Source organism: Cupressus sempervirens, chromosome 3 (genome assembly GCF_028749045.1).
Source record: "Cupressus sempervirens isolate cs-2001-9-10 chromosome 3, ASM2874904v1, whole genome shotgun sequence".
Taxonomy (NCBI): domain Eukaryota; kingdom Viridiplantae; phylum Streptophyta; class Pinopsida; order Cupressales; family Cupressaceae; genus Cupressus; species Cupressus sempervirens.
In genome coordinates, this window is record NC_143120.1 from 555,051,098 (window position 1) to 555,074,577 (window position 23,480).

Below are 23,480 nucleotides of genomic sequence, written 5' to 3' on the forward strand. Positions count from 1 at the left end.
AACCCAAACTCCTTCGTAATGCTTCATACTATACCTTGGTCTCTGGTGACTTGTATAGGAAGGGTCTAGATGAAATGCTTCTTAGATGTCTAGAACTAAAAGAGTATGAAAAGGCATTAGCCAAAGTCCACAATGACATTTGTGGGGCACACTCCAATGGCCTTGCACTTGTTCAGAAACTACTTAGTGTAGACTACTATTGGCAAATCATGTAGGTTGATGCTATTCGATATACTAAATATTGTAAGAAATGTCAGCTACATGGTAATTTGATTCATACTCCTGGATGCGAGATTATTTATTTGTTATGTTACATATTGGCCTTTTTAGTGGTGGGCCTTTGACTTGGTAGGAAATATTCATCCAAGTTTGTTTAGTGGTCATAATTTTACCATCATAACAACAAAATATTTCACAAAATGGGTTGAAGTTGTATCTCTATCTGTTGCTACAGGTAAGCATGTTGCTTTAATTATTCTCAACCACATTTTTTGTCGCAATGGCATCCCATCCTCCATTGTTACTAATAATGGAGGAAAATTCAAAAATAAGGACCTAAAACAAAGGTGTAAGAAATTCAAGATCAAACAACACTAGTCCTAAATCTACTATTCTTAAGGAAATGACCAAGTTGAGGTCTCTAATAGGACATTTCTTAAAATCCTACACAAAATACTTCATAAATCAAGAAGAGATTAACACATATAGATCAATCTGACTCTATGGGCCTACAAGACCACCATATGTACTCCTATAGGGGCTATGCCTTTTTCTTTAGTCTATGGTTCTAAGGTTGTCTTACCTTTATAAGTTGAGATTTCCTCACTACGAGTCTCCCTACATGGGTTGATAACTGATGAAGACCATATGGTTGTGAGGATATAAGAGCTAGAAACCCTTGATGAGTACTGCAAGACTACTTTTTATCATATGAGGGCCTATCAAAAATGGATGTCTACTACCTAAAACAAAAAGGTTCATCTCCATGAGTTCCAAGTGGGCGAGCTTGTGCTTCAAGAAAATCCCAAAAATCAGCAAAACAAAGAGTAGAAAGGGAAATTCGAGCCTAACTAGTTGGGTCCTTACATTGTTACAACAACATTTGGATTTGGTGTATATCAACTTAATACTCCTAGAGGGGAACAACTTTTTGAGCCTATCAACGTTTTACATCTAAAAAAGTTCTATGCTTAAAGGCTCACAACTCAGCTACTTGTATATATCTATTGATCCTAAAAAAATCCTAAAAATCAAAAAATGTTCTAAAAAAATGATCATGCTAGTGAAAACTTAGTAATAGGCACTTTGATGTATCACCAAATAAATAAATAAATCTAAAAAATATTTAAAAAGTCATAAAAAGTCTTGGAAAAATGCTTCCAATTGGTGAAAACCTGGAAATAGGTGCTACTTGAGACCCTCACATTTGTATCTATCAGTCTCACTCTTTCGCTCCACAATGCATTTCCTAGCTTGGAATTGTCTCTTTTCCTTGTCTTGGGAGTATGACTGTTTAGCCTATTATGCTCTCCTTATGCATTAGGGTTTCTTTGACAAATCACAAAACATTATTTCTCAACTTTTTATCCCCTTGACATTAAGTGTTTCTCAACAATTTTTAGTTACTCTGCCTACAATCAAGGATGTTACAATATTTCTCATTATCAAATTCAAGTTCAAGTCTTGAAGAAATGGCGATGTGACATTCACACACACACACACACACACACACACACACACACACACACACACACACACACACACACTTAAACATTAAACTCACTAAGCTCTGATGAAACTTGATCTTCTTTGTTTGATATCTATGACAGTTTCTTTGCTAAGTGCTCCCTCCCTAATAGTCTTTCGAGGATTTCATTGACTAGAAGATTGGGGACATGGGGCATGTTTACTTTCTTTCTACTTGTGGGTATACTTTGTTAGTCTAAGGTGTTTAAGAACATTCATGCTCGTCCTACTTGACACTTTGAGTTCTAATGTATCATCCTTGTCTATTTTCACAAGACCACAATTAGAGCTTATCCTAGAACTTATGCCTTAATATAGGTGTAATATTACTATACTAGACCTAGGGAGTCTAACTGCATTAGTAATCTTGACTTACATGTCTTTGATGCTTAGGTTGGATTCCCACATCTCTATCCGGCATAGATCATATTCATATCCTCATAGTTATGCTAGTGATGATTGTATGATCTTACGATGTCCCTAATAATGCTCAATGATGAAATTAGAGTCTAAATATTTTGCATTCCTTGCAAGTAAAATATTGTGCATCCTAGTTTGCATCATAAGTACATTCTATCTTAGTGTTGTATTTTATTTTCATACGGGGAGATTTCTCTCTTCATCTTTCAATGACATATCAGATATTTGCTTTTATCTTTCCTTCACTTTCTTCTCAATCATGTCTTTTCATCCTCTTCATCATTCACTTCATCTTTTTTCTATCCAATCATTACAAGGGGTTAATCTACAAAATCACATCTGATCTATCCAAGTGTTACATTTTCAAAACACGAGTCTACATGAGAGCTAAAACTATACAAGAGAGAGATCTATGAGCATACATAAACATGAGCTAAAAATTGAAACATCACATGAAAACGTCAACTCAAAATGTTGAAACATCCATCAAACACTTGAGCATAAAGATGAGACAAACAAACACGCATATCAATTGAATGCAGTATCTCATATGTATCAAATGTGTCAAAGGTACATATACACCATGAGATCCAATCTGCCAGCCCTCTTTGAGTACATAGGTATCTGTCTATCAACTAGAATTGCAATAATGTATAGCCTATAGTAGTAGGCCTCCCTAGCCATCTATCGCTCCACCTCTCACTGGGTCTCCGCTAAATCATCCCTCAGTGCTCGCCCTCACATATCCACCTCTTCTCGGGCATCCACTAGCTACTGGTCTCAAACCGTTATGGTCATCCTAAAACCATATAGCTCTACCTCCAAGGCGTAAATCTTGGCGTCCTGGTCATCCTCCTCTCCATCTCACTCAACAGATTGCTCCTACCATGGCTTTGCCTACTCTACCCTCCTGTGTCTAAAGGGACATTCCTCCTGATCCTCCTCCTCCTTATCACTCTCCTCCTCCCTTGTGGCCTGGGCCCTCATTTTCTTCCTCCCACCTTCTTGGGAACTGCTCCTGATCTCCATGCACCTACCACCCCTACATCTACCTCTCCCTCCATCTCCACCATGCCCTCCATGTCTTGCTACCATAGGTGGTGCATCCAGTCGTGTAAATATCAAAAATGGATGGTGCTACATCTCATACAAGTATATTGGATCTACCCTCGCATTTGCCACATCTGGGTGATAATCCCAAGGCTCTAACATTAGTATTGTTGTATCTCTTAGGGTTGTCTGATAATCCAACATAGGTAACCAACCCTTCACCTCATCATCATGGAACCGTGCGTAGGTGGTAGTCTCTATTGAGATCACTTGTTGCTGCCCAAACTGTCACCATACTTGACTAATGAAAAAGTACTTTATCTTTGAATGTCTCCTAACTAATTGTTGACTAAAGTGCATATACTCCAACTCCCAAGCATTAGACATCCATGGCATTATCGATAAGGTCACCAAACAAAGGAATTTAGCTCATCAAAAATATGGTCATAATATATCACATTCTATGGAATGGACCTTGTATATTTGAAAATGAAGGGCTCACTGCGCTCTCATGGATGCACCTATAGTCAAATAAGTGCAATATGCTCCCAAGCCCATATCTAGGCCAACATTGTACCACACGCCCACATCTGCCCAGATTGGTAAAAAATCTCGTGCAACTCATGATACATGTTGGCTAAGATCGTAGATCCCCACGCCATCCTCTAGGGTCGCCCAATCAAGCTACCACCAATCTACCCCATTCTAGTGGGAAGCCCTTCTGGTCCCTATCAATGACTAGAGCCTGAGCAAATATTGAACAAAACAAGCATGGCAATGGATACTCATCTATGTACTCATTTATGAGCCTCTCCTAGATCAAGTTGTAGTCTAAGATAGTAACATCCTAGAATATCTGTTGTACAACCAACCTACCCTCTGTCGAGGTTTGATCATAATAAACTTGTGACATACAAAACTCACATTAGTATACCTCGTATGGCTATTTGAAACTTAAGAACAAGTGAGCAACCAAACATAAATACTCATAGGATTGTCATGACATGGAACATGAAGGATGTGATATACATCCTCTAAGGTGATAGTAGCTTCACCGATCGGTAGATGAAAAGTGTTGTGCTCACTGTACCACCACTTAGCTAAAGTACTCGACAAACCACAACTTGCCCATATATGGGACATATGTGTCAACCATCTCAACCCCATACTTGATATGGTGACCTTCTCGACAGCATCTAGATACTAAAGGATGCACAACCCCACCACCTTAGGGGCTCTGATGAGAAGGGTAGGATTTTTTTTTTGCAAAATCAAGTCAAACAAACATAAAAAACATCATTATTTGCTATAAACATCATCAACCAAGCAAAACAATAGAAAATAATGCTCAAACATGCAAAGAAGCTCAAAAATAGACTGTGCGATACTTTTCACTATATACAGGTGATACTTTGTGTTGATTAAGTATTGTATAATACTTCTTATAATAGTCAAGCAATACTTTTCTTCTAGGCAATATTTCAATACCTTTGTAAAGGCATGAGATACTTTGTGTTTGATAGAAATATCGCATGATATTTCTTAAAGTACACGTGTGATAATTTTAAGTATCGCACAATATTTTTTTTTGAAATACCCTAATAACATCATAAACACATGTCAAATGCTCCCAAAAAGTGAAAAAATTTCAAAGACTTACTAAGGCCTCATGCTCAGGTCACTGGTTGTGCAACTGACTTTGCTTGAAACAGTGTGTGCATTGGAATGCCTACTAAAGCCATAATCTCTTTCCAAATTGCTCAAAATTTCTCCAAAATCACCAAAGACAAATGAACTAAAAAACACCCTCGGACCCCTTATATAGTCATCCGACATCATTTTGGCTCATTTTTTCAAACTCCTTAGAATTTTGCAAAAAATTACACCCCTAGCTAATTTTGACATCCTGGATCCATTATTGGGATCAAAATCAAAATCTAAGTTCATCTTGATACGCAAAATCACATTTCAAAATTCTATCTTCTTTTATGCAGTTAACTAACCTTTTGAGGTTTAATCTTCAAATCTTCACTAAGGCATCTTGATTTCTCCATGTATTCACCATTTCTACACTTCATACCTACTTTAATCAGCATAGTTTATTTATAAATCATCTCTCTACTTGATTTGACCTAATTTGCATACTTAAATCCTCTTTTGGTCAACTCTAGTCAACTAGGGCATTCTATCACTGCTTATGGTCACTCTTTGGTTCTAATCACATATTTTTCATCATGGACTTTTCTATGTCTTGATTTACTCATATCTGGCTCATTTATGCATTCCTTTTAGCTCATTTTGATTTCAATCTCGAGGGGGAAGAAATACTCCATCATCGCTTGCTACAACTATCTATTTCTCATGAGCATATGTTTGACCTTTTCACTTGCTCTTGATCTATCTACTTTCCTTGGTGTTAGTACTCTTTCTTGAGTTCTGATATCATCTCTTTCCTAGTATTCAATACTATTGCTATCAGGCTATACATTTAGGATCTGTTATCTCTTTCTGCATTTTGTTCTTCAAAATTAAATCTCTCTATCTATTGTTGCCTACTTAGCTTCTGTATTCTTTGACGTAATGTGTTCCTAGATTGATCACACCTTTGTCAGAGAGGGGAAATATAATCACCTAAAAATGGTCATCTTGATATTGGCCCCCCTTCTTAGCATTTTGGCTAAATTATTTAATCATTTGTCTAGGCCAAATTGCTAAAAATCAATTAAAAGAACATGTCCCTTTTTAATTAAATAAAGGACCCCATTCTTCTAACCCACTCAATGACACACAATAAAGTCCTTTTTATATTTACAAATTAAAATAAAAAGGCTTTTGTCTCACATGAGAATTCAACTCCTTTTCATTGGTTTACTTGCTCTTACACATGGATCATGCCAAAAGTCAACGCACACCCTTGATTGTCCACTTCCTTGATCTTGATCTCAACCATCTATCTACCTTTAAAAAGAAAGAGCTCTCCCCTTCTCAAAGGATCCACATTCTTGAGTATTGTTATGCTACACATTTCTTAACAACTTCTTAGAGCTTTGTGGAGAACTTCTATCATCTTGCTTAATTCACTCATCACCATTGCATATTAACTTAGATTCACATAGTGTATCTTTTTCCCTATGCAATTTTTTAAATCACAGAGTTTAATTAGCTTAGCTTAGTAACATTCTTATTTTGATTAATCTAGTTTCATTGTTCATATCATTCTAGTTTAGTTTCATTCTTGTATTGCATGATTGAGAGTTCTTTTGGACACTTGCATTCTTCCTCTTGTCTCAAGAACCTCCCATAGCATGGTTTACTAGCAGGGGTTGTGTCTCTAAGGCTTAGCTGAGAGCTTCTTATATGCTTAAAACACACATTTGTACTCCATGGATAGGGAGCTCAAGACGACATTCAAGCATTCCAATTCATGGGATCATTTGAATATAAGGGTTTAGAGTGGAGCACATTTCTAATGTACACCTACTGCAACACTTTCTTGGATTCTATCTAGTGCTCCCATAATATCCTCTATTGGCTCCAGAACTAACAAATTTTGAATAACCTACTAATAGGAGAAAATACATCTAGGGGCAGCTAATTCCCATCTACAACATACTTATTCAGACACTAAGGCCAACTATAAGGCTATACTCTCCTTCTTCTACTTTAGGCTCTACAAGACCTATGCACGTGGACCATTAAATTCTTTATATAGTACCAGTGTCAAAGCATACAACTGAATCTAGACAAAGCATATAAAACCCTTATTTCATCTATGGTTATGCGATAACAAAGATATGTAGTAGAACATTGCATAACCTATGAAATCCACAAGCTGAGTGAGGGCATCCTTTCAACTCCTAAATAGAAAGAGAAATGGATAATTGATTTAAGTTTGATTTCAACAAGTCCCAAATATTCAAATATAAGAACATATTGATCTTGTAGCTAATCAATGCCTTATCTATTAGGCAGTTCCATAAATCACACACATACATCCATGATACAAGTGACATATTCCCTACATCAAGATATTAGATCTATCCTATCACTTTGTGAATCAAACATCAGTTTTCATAAAGACCTCATACTCATCAAATATCCTTCTCATATAACTAACAACCATGTCAAATATATCGAGCATTTACTTGACTCTTTGTTCCAACAACAAAACACATAAGTCGTACAACCTTAAGAGGCTACAAAAGGGTTTAAGTTCTTTGTCCCTATACCACAAAACATTGCGGATTATAGAGATAGGAGATGAGATTTAGAATGAAACTAAAAAGTTTTTTGTCCATTGTATTCATTTCTTTGAAATTATACATTCAAGATGCATGTAAATAACTCATAAAACCACCAAATAGACCATAACTATGTATATTAGCTTCATTACTACTATTCATACAAGAAAGAATGCTAAAGAATGGTGGAAACCCAACTTAGCTTGCTCAAAGAAACTTGGGAACCAACCAGGTGCTATCACAGACAAATTGGAACCAACCTTTGAGAAAGAAAGAAAAGAGAAAGATATAGGAGAGGAATGAAATCCTGGATCTGTTCTGAAAGTGACACATGTCCACTTTAATCTCTATTCCTAGATGTTGCAAAGCATCTCTCTTCTCTTTACAACCAAAATCTAAAAGGAATCTCATCATTGTGTTTCAACAAACTTAGAATATCTTCTCCAACTAATAAGAAACCCTACTGTGACAAAAACATCACGTATGCATCTAAAATGTGGATAAAATCTTCTACTAAATTGATGTGAGAGTGAAAAAACCATCACTAACTACATCCTTACTGCCTTTGGTGCACACCTAGTTCACCATTTTGCCAAAAATCAAGTTTGAATTGCCCTAATAGAATGTGGTTGAAAAAAAATACCTAGGAAAAAACCTTGAATAGCTCAAATACACTACTTCCTATGAAAAACCAACTAGAAATCTGGAAAGTTTGTTTCAAGAGCTTTCTGACGGTATATAATAGTCCTATGTTGGCTTATCGAAAATGCCCAAGGGATCAATTTGAAAATCAAGTTCAAGTAAGGATCTCAAGTGTGTATTATTTTCCAAAAAATAATCCTTTTCTAAAGTTAAAACTTTAGAAAATAATCTTTGTTTATTTAAAACTTCTGCATGTTCAAACCAATGAAGGAATAATTAAAAATTATTATTTTTTGAATGTTGATTTTTCCCTCCAAAATTTCATCCAAGTCAAATCTATTTGACCAAGATATGACACATGGTACGATGTAATTGGCTAGGTTTTGCTCCATCATCCTAGCACGCCATCCTACCTCACTGCCCCTTTTCCATGTCTTATTCTACTATTGATCTGTACCACCTCGTCAGCATCCTCTAGACAAGTTTGTCACCTGGGTGCCACGTGTTACTCCTTGATTATGTTGCTATGTCACATGACACCTCAACATTATGCCACATCATCATGACATAATGACATCATGACACATGACACCTCAATCCATGACAACACCTTGTCATCTACACCACATTATCAAATCCACATCATCACCTTTGCCACATGGTGGCCCATTGCTATGTCGTCATCCTTGTCAGCAACTGCCATGTCATTGGTGACATAGTGATGCTTCAACATGTATCTCTCCTTGCCACATGATCACCTCAAACTTCATGCTAAGCATGGGATCACTGCCACATGTCACTCTACAATTCATCCTTTTGGTGCTACATGTCATTTTCTAGTTGATTGTCAGTCCACACCATTGTCCTTGTCTGAGTGTTTGTTCAAAATTATACCATGTTGCCAAGTGGGCCAAGTGGGCCCATGTGCGTGAGTTTGTGGTTTCAAAAGCCAAGTGTCTTTAAGAAACTTATAAAGAGTGTGTTGGGACTTATAAACAAGAAAAGTATCCATTGCTTTCCCAATGTGGGACTAAACCTTCAAGCTTGTTTCTTTTAAAAAGTAACTCACCACCTGCAAAATGTGATATCTTCTTGTACTCATCATTCTTAGATAATCAAGCGAAGCTTATGCAAGAAATTTTTTTTTTTTTTATGCTGGTGGTAGAGATGCTAGTTCCAATTGGCTATGAGCATTCAAATGAGAAATAGCCACTGGTGGAAGAACAGACCACTGTAGTACATGAGAATGCTAATTAACACTATGAGAGGAACCAAGATGAAATCAGATGCTCACGCACAAGAAATGGGCGTCAGAAGCACTTGATCATAACTCTCCAATTGCACAACCTGTAGATGAGTCAAAAGATAGATTGGAAAAGAAAAAAATAGTGGAGACAAGATGGCCATGAAGAAAAAGGATCAAGATCGGTGTTTTTTGCAAAAATTGAAAAATTCAAACCCTTCTTTTCTACTACACACACCCAAATCTTCAATTTCCTAACACATTTACCATTTCAAAACAAGGATACCATAAGGGAGAGTAGGATTAAAAATTACCTTCATGTTTCATGTTGTTTCTCTTGTGGGCTTTCCATGAGATTCACAAAGTCCCCAAACATTAACAACAACCGATACCCATTCATTTTAGACCTTTTGCTCCTCCCTTTTCATGGATTCCTCTGCATCAGGTGTATTTGAGGAGGACGTGCACATTAGATGTTAGTGAACATTTGGTACCAACTCTTAGTCTCCAATTGGTGAACTTTGAAAGGATTAAGGACGTAAAGAACTATCTGCATGTAATCCTATTCTTTTAAGCCTTGGATTAATGATGCTTCACTGAAAGGAGATGTAGTTCATGCCTTAATCATTGTGTGTAATATTATGTCATCCTTTCTATATTGAATTTTATCTAGAGACTAAATTGATTTGTATACTCAGGTTGATGTCTAGTTGAAAGGCAATGCCTTTCTTTTTATAAGTCCAAACATAGGCATGGACAAAGATCTAGACACTCCATCAACCAATTTGAAAGACCTAACTACTTATAGGCTGAGAATCTATAAACTATAATGGACACAAATTTGGAACACCCTTTTTATTTTCTTTATTATTCCCTATGTGTATAATCCATATGCCCCTTTGATCTCAAATAAAAATACAAGCACATTAAAATCGTTAATGATTGCTATCATTAGAACCTTTAGGACACCCTTTCTATCTACAATATTATAGTGATCTGACAAAATCAGTCGAGCCCCAAAGTGGGTATGATTAAATGTTTTTTCAAACTAAAACACTTGACATCTCAGACTGGCCTATTGAACCCACCATACTAATTAAAATCAAATCCAACCTCTAAAACATCATTAAAAATTGAGTTCACCTTGTTCTTGTAAACTACAAATTTCATTCCAAGGGGTCCTCTAACTGGCCTTATAAACTGCCTAAAACACTTGACTAAGCTTTGAAAAATGACATGCTAATTCTTTGCTCCACATTATCCCAACCTTCAAAATCTCACCTCATGATGATCACTCAATCAAAATTTGTTGACGATTGAAGTTGCCTTTATAAAACTGCCTGCAAACATACATTTTAGATAACAATAAAAGGCATTCAATTTTGGCTCCAAAAATAGGTCAAACTGACACTTGAGGGCACGAAAACTGGGATATTAGTTTACTATCACAAGAGAATATAAATCTATAATTTGGTATAATTATGAATAAAAGGGCACATTTGGCGACTAGTCAAAATGAGGTACTTGGATTTGTAGAATGAGGAACACTGGTAGGACATTGATTTTCACAAATGCAATGGACCTAGGAAAGTGTGCAAACTGATTCATCAAAACTCAAAAAATGGCACACTTAAAGAATTTTTAGAGTAGAACATAATAGTACAATCCATTTGGTTTCATCAATCACAAATTAAAAGTTATGACATCCCAAATAGGGCTACTGATCAATCTGCATTTTATGACAATGGTAAAATTTTACAAATTGCATTTGAAAAAATTGGTCAAACAGATTCGTCATAGGCTCAAATTTGGAACATAGAAAGTGTCTAACCTCTAGAACACAATGCAAAAGTAATTTTCTCATTTTGATCAACTGGTTCAAAGTTATAATTGGTCAAATAGGGCCTCCCAAAATTTTGAATAATTTACATCAACATGACAACAATAAACAATCAACTTTGAGAGATTCAAAATCTAGTCAAATCATATTTAAATGACTTGAAAATAGAAATATAGGTTCTCTAATATGCATAATAAACACTCCCAAAGTGGCAAGTCATGAAACATTACTAGGTGCAAGATATTCAATTGCAAACTAGGCTTCCTGTTGTTGTTTGACACTTAAGAAAAAATGCAAATATGAAAAATACTCAAAATGGAACTTCACAGAATGACTCAAAATGACAATTTATCTTTATAGGACACATGAATATGCTGAATGAAAGGTGTTAGAAACATTAAACACTTCATAGGCCTCAACAGGATAATTGGGTACACATGCATTAAAAGCACTTATAGGGGCTCAAGATGACTCAAAAGCTTAGGATAATACTTAAATCGAGAATGCACTTTTAAGTTGCAACATCCTCTATGTTGTCTAGTTGTTGTTTCTGCAATGTAGTCTCTTTTTGTAGCCACTTCTTCTCCTTCTGGTATGTTGTCACAGACTCTCTCTCTTATTCCTTAAATTTTGATCAAATTCTTAAATATCTACCTCTACCATATCTAAAATCAACTTCATATTGTGTTGTAACTCTGGCATAGGTGTTTGAAACCTTGATGGCTTTCATTTCAACATTCAAGTTTTCTTTGTTAGAGTAATAAAGTGTTTTATTATTAATTAAATCATATTGATTTAATTTTGAGTCACTTATGTCCATAGGGTTTAGATTAGTTGGTTGAAGTGACGAGTTCTCATTGTGGAAATCCTAGATCAAATCCCAAGAGGGACATCTTTGTGGAATTCTAAGTTGTGATTCTTGGTCTTCCAAATGTTGTTTCTAGTGTGGTTGCCTGAAAGGAGCTTGAATAAGCTTGTTATTCTCATGTTGTTTCTTGAATGAGTACAAGACTTGTAAATGATTTCAATAAAAAATATAATTAAGTCACTTATTATCTCTAGTTTACTTATGCTAAAGTTTAGGCATATAATAATTAATTCTTTTATTAATTTTTATCATGCAACCCAGGTTGGAGTTCTTTTATGGTTTTGATCTCCTTTTATAAGGATTGATCTCTTTGTAATTTATTAATTCACTTTTGATTATAACAATCTCTCTTTTTGCTCATCAAGAATGTCTCATCTGTGGATCTGGAAATTCCAGCCTCCATAGCGTTTGCTTCTCTCTTTCTGTGATAGGTGTTTGCATGCAGGTGATTTTTGGGAGCTGTGGAGTTGATCTTTTATTAACTTCAACATGGTATTAGAGATCAAGATCTTCATGCCTTTGTTATGTTTATGAGAACTTTGGCTTGGCTTCTAGATCTGTGTCCTTTTTTCAAAGGGTTTCAGTTCTTCTAAACAAATTTTTTTAGATTTGGGGGGTCACTAAGTTTTGGGTCACTTTGAGCCCAAACGGACCTCACCGTTGAGCTTAGAATTCCTAAAAACCCTTATTTTCATATAAAATTTATCCAATTTGGACATAGTTGGAATTTGAGGCAAAAATATTGCTCCTAGATTAGACACATTTCCCAAGGTGATAATTTTGTGATTTTCTTTTTTTGGCTCAAAAATTGAGGCTTTTTGGAACAAAAATTAAGTTTTTTTCTCATAAATTAAGATTTTTGGCACACAAATTGAGATTTTTGGCACACAGATCGATATTTTTATAGTGGGAAAATCAAGATTTTGCATGCCAATCAAGATTTTTTGGTGTACAAATCAAAATTTTTGGCACACATTTAGAGATTTTTGCATGCAAATCAAGATTGTTTGGTGCACAAATCACTTCACATACAAATTGAGGTAGTTTGGTACAGAAATTAAAGTGGTTTGGCACGAATCCTAAGAAAGTGATTTTTTTGCCCTTCTAGTGCTTTTTAACTTACATATGGTTTTTTGGTCGTAACTTGCTCATCCATACTCAAATTTTCATAAACAAGATATTGTTGAAAAGTTAATTCTAAGCCCGTTGTGATGGTGTAGTTTATTTGGGCTTTTGATGTTGTTTTGTTGGCTATTTTTGCTATCAAATTCAGAGTTTCTATTTTGCACTCTAGGAGGCATATTTTGAGACATTCTATTTTCCAGATTTTTCTCTAGGCACATCCCCATGGATAACTTTAAGAAACCCCCCTTTGGAAAAATGTATAAAATTTTGGCAAATCAAACATTAGTTTAATGAAAAATAATTAATTTATATCGGCGAACTAATTTTTTTTAGTAGGAAAAAAATTAATTTTATTGGCGATTTTTTCAACTATATGAAAATTCTAGAAAATCCTGGCAAATCTTTCATTATTGATAAAAATCATGGATAGAAGTACACATACCTAGAAACCATGATTTTATTATTATTATTAGATGGATCCTAATTGATTATCAAACTTCAAGGTTAAATTTATTCTACTTTTATCGTTATAGTTTCCCTCCAAATTATCGAATGGTGGTATATAGACAACATCCCTATTATTTATGATCATTGGATGAACCTAAATCAATGGCCTAAATCCTATTTCAACCCAAACTTCTAAAAGGATACTGAGTTTTAATGAAAGTCCCAAATGTAAAGGCATGTGTTCCCAATTAAATCTATTTTGGGCCAAAGTGAGAAAGGATAAGAAGTTTAGTGGAAAGTCTTTGGAATAGAGATGCATGTTGAATCTACATACTTAAAGTGTAAAATAACTTCAATTTTTACCAAATATTGGCTAATATGACATCAATAAAGATAAGAATTGGAAATTTTAGGTGAATATATATAATTTACCGCATGGAAAAAATAGATCGCACTGGCAAAGTCATCACTAAAATACAAATACTTCTGTATTATTATTGATGATTGGCCTAAGCATGTGACCCAATTTTTGTGAAGTGCAAGTGACACGACCACCCCAAAAGTGCAAAAAATTTAGCCAAATCTAGGGTCCTTGATGAGGGAGATTAGCCAATTGATGAATATTAGCCACTTAAGTTATCCTTGCACATCCCATTCAATTTTTTGCATTTTCTACATTCTGGTGGATATCTTGGTTTTTTTCAAGCTTGAGGATCAATTTTGTTGCTTCAGATAATTTTTGATAGGTTGTACTATCTCTTGTACTAGCCATATATGTTTTTTGATCTTTGTTTACATCCTTTTGTAGTTATTTTGCAAATGCACTAAGATAAAGTGCCACTTTATTGCATTTCAGGATCTTGCACATTTTGTGTTTTGTGTACTTACACTACATTATAAAGTGCCTTGGGGGATTTCATATTGGCCATATTGGCCATCTTCCTTTTTCAAGTAAGTGTTCCTTCTATGACATGTGCCATTATAGGTATTTGTACTTCTTTTTCACTCTTGATGTTCCTAGTTCTTCTTTCAATAGGATATATTGCATTCAATTTCAATGCTTATGTCTCACCTCTCAATGTTATAAGGGGTTATGTTGGTTCTATTGCTTTCTTGGTTTGATGGAGTGAGCTATGTATTCAATATTTGATCTTATGTACTAGGTGAGTTTAGTGGTTGGATACCTATGCATTTTGGTGAGATGGATCATTTACCATATAGACATTCTTTCATTCTTGTTTTTGGAGGCCATAAAGATACCTTCCATCTTCAATTGATCAGCTCTTTAGACTTAGTCTTCTCCACTTGGTCATGATCTATACAATGGAGGTTCTTTAAATAAACAGTTTGGCAGTGTTTGCAGCTCCATGCTTCAATGACGTTCTTCATGATCATCTTTTATTCCTATTTTCTAGGACATTCCCTAGTTTGAAGGCTTCTTCAATCCTTCACTAGTTCTTTTCAATAATATTTTTATCTCTTTTTGGAGTAGGGTTTTTCCCATGTGGTTTTCTCTATTTCTCCTCTTTTCTGAGATTTGGTTGAGCTTGGATACCTCATTAGGCCTTGTTGTTGGGACCCAAATTTACTTTTAGTAGTAGTTTCTAGGTTTTTAGCTACTCCCTAATTTTATCTTGGGGAGGGGGGGGGGGGGGGGGGGGGGGGGTCTTAGAGTAATAAAGTATTTTCTTATTAATTAAATCATATTGATTTATGTTTAATAATTAAGTCACTTATTATCTCTAGTTTACTTAAGCTAAACTTTGGGCATATAATAATTAATTTTTTCATTAATTATTATCATGCAACTTAGGTTAGATTTTTTTAGGGTTCTGATCACCTTTTATAAGGATTGATCTCTTTGTAATTTATTAATTCACATTTGATTATAGCAATCTTTCTTTTTACTCATCAACAATATCTCACCTATGGATCTATGAACTCCAACCTCCATAGCTTTTGCTTCTCTCTTTCTGTAACAAGTATTTACATGTAGGTTATCTCAGGAGTTGTGGGGTTGATCTTTCATCAACTTCAACATTCTCTTGATTATATGTTTGGTTTATCAATGATTTCTTCTAGTTCGATTATGATGCATCTCAACTAGCTGCTCCAATGATGCAACCACCCATATCTCTCCAGATTGTGCAAGCACTTGTTGTTTTATAGAATCTAGATAGATACATAAACATGAAGACCATTATCTGTGTGTCCCACTTTAGGTAAAAATTGGATATCATGTTCTTGTGCATATGTTTCAATCACTTCCTTCAAACTCAATTAAGGTGCACCCATGGAATTATTCAGGTGAATCCCACTACCCATGGAAGATGAGGTTTTTTGTTGAGCATATGTTGCTACTAAAGTGCCTCAAATTGGCATTGCTTCGTCACCCTAAGATATCTTACATTCTCTCTAGCCCTAGGTTGTTCCACAATCATATCCTCTAAACTTGATTCATTATTTCAAGGGCTACATTTTGTTGACTTCTTATCCTCTCATTAGGAAGAAGCTCAGGGTGAAATAGTCCTTTCCACCCTAAAAACCACTGTGTTACTTCATTAAAATTAGGATTTGAACAAAGCCAATGATAGAAAACCTACTGCCACTTTGGAAAAAATGTTGCCTCCAACATTGCAACCATATGATAAATGGGAATAGCAGATGCCCAAGCCATAACCCAATTAAGTTGATCTAGTTGCTGATTAGCTCTAGGTTGATTACAAATTCTATAGAATTGTCATTAGATTAGGTACAATAAAATGAATAATTAGTTGTTCTCAAATTTTTAAAATTTATCCCTTTTATTTGTTATTGCAGAGGACCCACCGTTGCAAAGGACAATTAGATCACATTCGTGGGTGAGAAGAAATGTTGATGATGACATGGATATGCCTCTAAAACAATATAAGGAAGGACAATAAAAGTAAAAGACAAAAAATAAATGATTCTCATTTATTTAACTTATTTGATAATGTTTGATGTTTATGTCTAGATGTTTTATTTATGTTCTATTGAATGTTCTCATGAATCTTATGTTTTAATGTTAAAGTGAATGTTATAATGAAACATATTTTTTAATGAATGTTATCATGTGATAATTCATGAATGTTACATTTTATTAATAGAATGAATGCATTTTAGATGTTAACGAGGAATTTAGATCTTAGGGGTGTAGAGCCAAATGAGCTTCCACCTTCAAGTGGTTGGCTCTGATTAGTAGAGAGTATTAAACTATTCTCAAAACCAAGTGAAGCTCAACATTAACCTATGATTGCATGAAAACTAACTATGTGAATCTCTTGGTTTCAATCAATGTAGAAGGAGGCCATAGTTCAATATTCAATCTCAATTCATATGCATACGACATTAGGTAGAGATGAAAAATGCAATAGGTTTGGATTTTTGTTAGAGGTTTTTAATTAGGTATTTTAAGCTATAGACCATCACGAACATTGTAACTTTGTGTAATGCCCCGCTAGGGAACCCAAAAAAAAGTAGCCTAAAGTGTGACTAAGTTTTTCAAACATTTTTAAAGATTAAAACAACAAGATATAATATAGCAGAAGCAATAACTCACATACATACAAACAATCCATAAACATATTACATCTCTTAAGGGTTACATGACTTTGAATCACATACATAAGTTCTATTAATACTAAATCTTATACATAAAAAGGTCCACATCATAGAATAACCATAAGTATGAATCCAATTAAGTAATATACAATTACATAAGATGCCACTTGGCATAATCAAAATGCATTATCATCTATTGTACAAGTCATAGGTTATAAAAAGCTCAAAGAATATACATCATGAATAAATCCATCATCTCAAAAGATCTCTGATAATCAAGTACAATACAATAGAGTATAACCATTCAATAGTATCACAAGATCAAAATGAAAGGAATAACTGCACAAGTACATCCAACAACAACATCTAGCAATCAAATCTCAATGGTATAAAAAACACTAGTACCCAACCTTGTGGAACCTAAATGGCCCAAACCCACCATGCTGAGGAGATAATCTCAAGTCCCATATGAATATAAATCCCAAAAGTCATAACCAACATCTAGGTTAAATAAAACTTAATAGAAATATATCTCAAAGGGTACCAAGACACAAATAACATCTAAACCCAAAGGAAAAAAATACATGTAGGAAATCTACTATGTAAGTGGGAATGTTTCATGGCGCGAGTCAACTCTAAGGTTACCCTAGCAGCCTCTCTGGACTTCGACCCCCTAGTGACTCTATGTGGCATCATTATGCTTTCATACAGGCAAGGCATACTAAAGAGACAAGGTAGCAATCAAGCATCCTCTCTATCCCATCCTACCCTATACTAGCACTCGAGGCATGGGCGAGGAAATCCACTAACTCTTTGAAAACTCATTTTAAACCCATTTAATGAAATGTTATCACTTATTAAAACAACCTACAATGGGTTACCCAGGTAGACTCTTTAGGGCTCTAGGCTCCATTGCAAGCCACTTCCCAACATACATAAAGACAACCTATACTAAGCTCAAAATAGTAAAAAATCTCATAGGGTCATAATGACCACGTCATCTCTATACTAGTAACTAGAAATCATTATATAACCACTGATACATAACTCCAAGATCAAAATGACATATCATATAACATCATAAAATAATAACTCTCAGGCCTCTGGCAAACATCTAAAGTTGGTCAACATACTAAGTCAAACCCAATCCCCAGTAGAATAAACCACACATTTCATCAAATAATTTAACAAGTGTTTCCATAGGTCATTTGTTTGAAAACATAAAATTTTGATTTTCACAAATGGTTTCAAGTTTTTCGTATTCTAAGTGTCATATATGCTCAAGTTTTTAAGTTTGCAAAAGTAATTCAATTTTCTTGGTAAAGAAATCTTTTTCATAAAAACTGAACCATTTCCCAAAATAACATCCTAGATGAAAAAAACTATCCTTAAAAACGATTGAAATTCCTTTATTTATTTATTTAAATATATAAATATTTCTTTTTAAATAAAATAAATAACTAATGTATTATAAAATAAAATCATGTAATTAAATATTATTATTATTTAATAATAATTATTAATTATGATTATTAGTTATGATATTTATTTTATTATTAATAAAATAATATAAATTAAATTAAATAATATAATAATTAACTATTAATATTAAGTATATATATATTAACAAAAACTTTAATAAACAAACTACATGTGATAGAATATATCAAAACCCTAATTGGGTTGACCGCTAAGTGTCTTGACTGCTAAAGGTAGTCACTTAGCAGTATGCGCTACCTTGGCAATAGCATTCACTACTTTTGTAGTCAAGGGGGGAGGTCATGGCCCCCTTTCCCAAATTTTTAAATTAATTAATTATTATTTTTTGCATAAAACCACAACAAACAACCCCCCTAAATAAAATGCATTATTTTTATAAATCACAACAAAGGACTGACATACGACTATTTTCCACCAGGCTTTAAAAATAAAATAAAATAAAATTTAATAAAAATAAACATATCAGTTTTCCCAATTCAATACAGATTTGAATTCTCTGAAAAAACAAACAAACCCTATCTAAGTTGATAACCAAACATTATTTCTTAACATGAAGGTTTCAAATATGATTTTTTGTGTACATACATTTCCCTATCAAAGAACTATAATTACATATTTGAAGGTTTCAAACAAAACCATATCTTAATCAAAATTCTCACACAAGCATGAAGAAGTTAGAGGAAAGATTCAAAAATAACTACCGCGATAAACTCAAGCAACATTCCTATCTCGATTTGATGCTGAAGAGATGAACACTCAAAGATTGCAAAAATTCTCATCTTCTCAAAAACCTTTTTTTCTCAAAATTTTCTCCTTCTAACCTGTGTGTGAAGAAATGAGCTCTAATTTCTTAATAAAGAGCTTTCTACTTTAGGGGTTCAGTTTTGCAAACACGGAAAACCCCTTTTTATTATTATTTTCATTTATTTTAATTTCATGTGCAAACTTTTTACATTTTTAATTAAAATAAAATTTTAATTTGTTTTCTCTCTCTTTTATTAAATCACAAGACATCCTTAAATAGTATATTTATTAATTTAACTAATAATAATATTTAGAGGTTATTATTAAAATGAAACTTCTAAATTTATTATTATTAAATAAAATAAATGTAATCACACCAAAATTAGAACTTTAAATTAAATCTCTTAAATTTAATTCTTCTATTTAATAATTTATCAATTAATTAAATATAATTAAAAATGATTTCTCTTTATAAAATTTTTATTAAATTAAATTGTTAAATGTTCTCTTAGTATATTTAATTTAACTGAAAATCACAACAGACCCACAATTCTACATAAGAAAACCCATTTTAAAGACAAAGTACTAACTCAAGGGTCAAAATCTTGAATTCACACCACCTTGATGAATTTGAAAGGGTGAATAACTCATATACTTGTCCTATTTTCTAGGACAATTGGCTTAGGGTTAGGATTTGGACTTAAAAACTAACCATTGAGATATTGCGATAGGACGCATTCATCCTGGCAATTCAGGGAAGTCGATGCTCAGTACTTGCAATCTGCATAAAAGATGAGCATGCACATATACATATAAATCTAAACTAAACAGGTAATGGTGGGGAGTTGTGCATCATGTAGATCCTGCCTAGCAAGTGTCTACGACTCCCTCCCTCAACTATATAAAAAATGTCAAACATAAAGTAAAACATACATGTACACCATACACATGTAAGCATGGGTAAGTATCCATAAAAAATCACATATATTTCATCCATCTAACTATCACCATTAAATTATTGAAATCACTATAGGCGTCATCATCGAAAGAATAATTATGAACACGTGAAATAACTGAGTATCAAGTAGCTCATCACAATAAACTAAGCATGAAATAACATCCAATCAAATCAGGTAACTGAGTACCACTAAAACATAAAACATCACCATAAAGCTAGCCTAAAAGAATTTGGAAATATAACATGAAAAGTAAACTAGGGGTAAGCACTACATTTTGACACTTATAGGCAAGGGTAATGTCCTTAGCATGCAAGCAAATCAAGACTTTGTATGTGTTGGCTTGCTGAGGACATTCTCTTGACCATAGCAACTAGAGTTCTAACATTCATGATGGTCTATAATTTTAAAAACTTAATAGACCTATTAAATAAATGTAAACGTGGTGCATTTTTTAGCTCCATCTATTGTCCATGTATATAGAATAAAACTGCACGTGCATTCTCGATTCAGAGTGGCAAAATCTTATTTTGGATCTAACTAGAAAAATGACATGTACCAAAAGATGGGAAAATGATGTCACTTTTGCAGGTCTAGAACCTTTTTTTGTTATATTTTGTCACACATATCCACATGAATATGAATATTTTGTCACATATATCATTTAAGAACATTGTTTTCTTCATATTTCAGGTTGAAATAGGTGTATTTTTTCTATTGATAATCTTGCAGTCTAGTTGAGATAGCCCACTTTACCAAAGGACATGTGTTACAAGGTGTATGTTCTAGAGTATATTTTTTCCATAGATGATATAGGAATAATTAGAGAAGTATGCTCTAGGATAACTTACTCATCAATGTTCTATTATTTGGCTTCTTTTTTCATGTATAATTTCATCATTTGATGTGATATGGGAAAGACAAACAATCTCTAGGTACACATCATATATTTTCATAATTTTAAAATGATTATAGGCATAAAAATGTAAATGGGTTCTATTAGAGAGAAGGTATCATTCAAATGGCCCCTGAATGATATTTATATGTAAGAAAAAGTGGGAGTTCTAAGGGACATGTTTTGATTACCCGAATGAATATTTATATGAAAGGGGAGTTTTGAGGGACCACCCATGGACTATCCATGGAAGATCATGAATCTACTCCTTTTTATATTTTCAGCCTCCTAATGAATTTACTATTTTGATCTTGTACTATGTGATTTGTAGGAAGATGTGAAACTAATGAAGGACATGGGCTTGGATGCATATAGTATTTCATATCCTAGTCACGGATACTAACATGTGAGCCAATTTTTTTAACCCTTAGACAAAAGAGACTAGAAATCAACAATGCCTTTCTTTAAAAAGTTTCTTGTTTTTTGTGAGAAGAGATGGTGTAATCAAAGGTGGAATTAACAAAGTTGGAGTGGCCTATTACAACAACATTGTCAATGAACTCTTAAAACATGGTAAAAATAAATCATGTTTTATATTATGGACATAGAAATATCTATAATTTTATGCAAGCCATAACTAAATCATGTTTACAGATATAAAGCCTTTTGTGACTCTGTTTCATTGGGACCTTCCACAAGCTCTAGAGGACAACTATGGAGGCTTTCTTAGCCAAAAAATTGTGTATTGAACCCTTCCAAATCATGAAATCCTTTTTGCATCTATGCCTATATAGTATATCATACTTCTTTATTTCATTCATTGATTACTCATTTTATGAGAATAAGGAGACCAATATTTTAAATATGCAGGAAAGATTTTGAAGCTTATAGTAATTTATGCTTTGAAGAGTTTGGGGATCAAGTGAAGCATTGGATAACTCTGAATGAGCCTCATTCCTATGCCACTAGAGGATATGAGACTAGTGCATTGGCACCAGGACACCATTCCTCTTCTTGTGCAAATTCAATCACATGAATTTCAAGAACAAAGCCTTATATTGTGGCCCATAATCTTCTTCTTTCCCATGCAGTTGCTATGAGTGTTTACAAGATCGAATATCAGGTGATTTATTTTTTTCCAAAAAATAAATCTTGTTCTATATATAATTGTTGTTTTGTTTAGATTTATTATTATTATTATTATGTGTTAAGTTCAATCAGACTTGAATCCAAGACCTCCGAATTAGAGGCTCACAACTTACCATTGTATTGTAGGCTACCTAAAAGATTATAATTTTGTTTTGATATAAAAAGAAAGACTATAACTACAAGAAGTAAGATGAAAACATAAATAAAATAAATAGAAGTCTTACAATTGATCAAATCCAAAATCAAAATGATTTGAAATCAAATTCTTGCTAATCTACTATTTTTGTGTGCAGGGCAAACAAAAAGGATTGATTGGAATTACATCGATAAGCAATTGGTTCCTTCCCTATTAAAAATCACATTCTGATAAAAAAGTCATCCAAAGGGCCATAGATTTTATGTTTGGTTGGTAAGCAAAGATCATTTCAAAACTCAATTAATTTCATTTTTCATTTAAACTTTTAATAGATCTAAATTAATGATCTAAAATACTGATTAAAAAATAAATCTTACACTAATTCCAGAAATAACATATGACGATGAAAATTTACTAAATTCCATTGTTAAATGTTTGATTAGCTCTACAAAATTATAGGTATATGGACCCAATTATAAAAGGGGAATACCCATCAATAATGAGAAACCTTGTTGGCAAGCATTTTCCCAAATTTAGTGCCCATCAATTTGCTAAATTGAAAGGTTCATTTGATTTTCTAGGCTTGAATTATTACACAAGCCGCTAGGTTATTGATGTTCCAATGCCATCAAATCCCATGAAAACCACCTGTACATTGGACTCTCAAGCTAATCTAACAAGTACACTTTTAAAAAAACAATTTATTCTTTCTTTCTTAGTTTAGAAAAATAATCATTTTTTAAAATAAAAAATTGATCTAATTTTTTTTGGATCGGTAAGAGGCCGAAGCCAAAGTTAATTATTATTATTTGTTGTTATTAATTATTTCAATTATTAGTTAAGCTTGAGTAGATTTGAACCCAAGACCTCTCAATTAAGAGGCTCACAATTTACCG

The 23,480-nt window shown here is 33.6% G+C and overlaps 1 pseudogene; it reads left to right on the top strand.

Moving 5' to 3' along the window:
• The window catches only part of LOC149567624 (beta-glucosidase 12-like), a 35,390-nt pseudogene extending 12,199 nt beyond the window's left edge, over positions 1 to 23,191 (top strand).
• Positions 23,192 to 23,480: the final 289 nt, after the last annotated feature.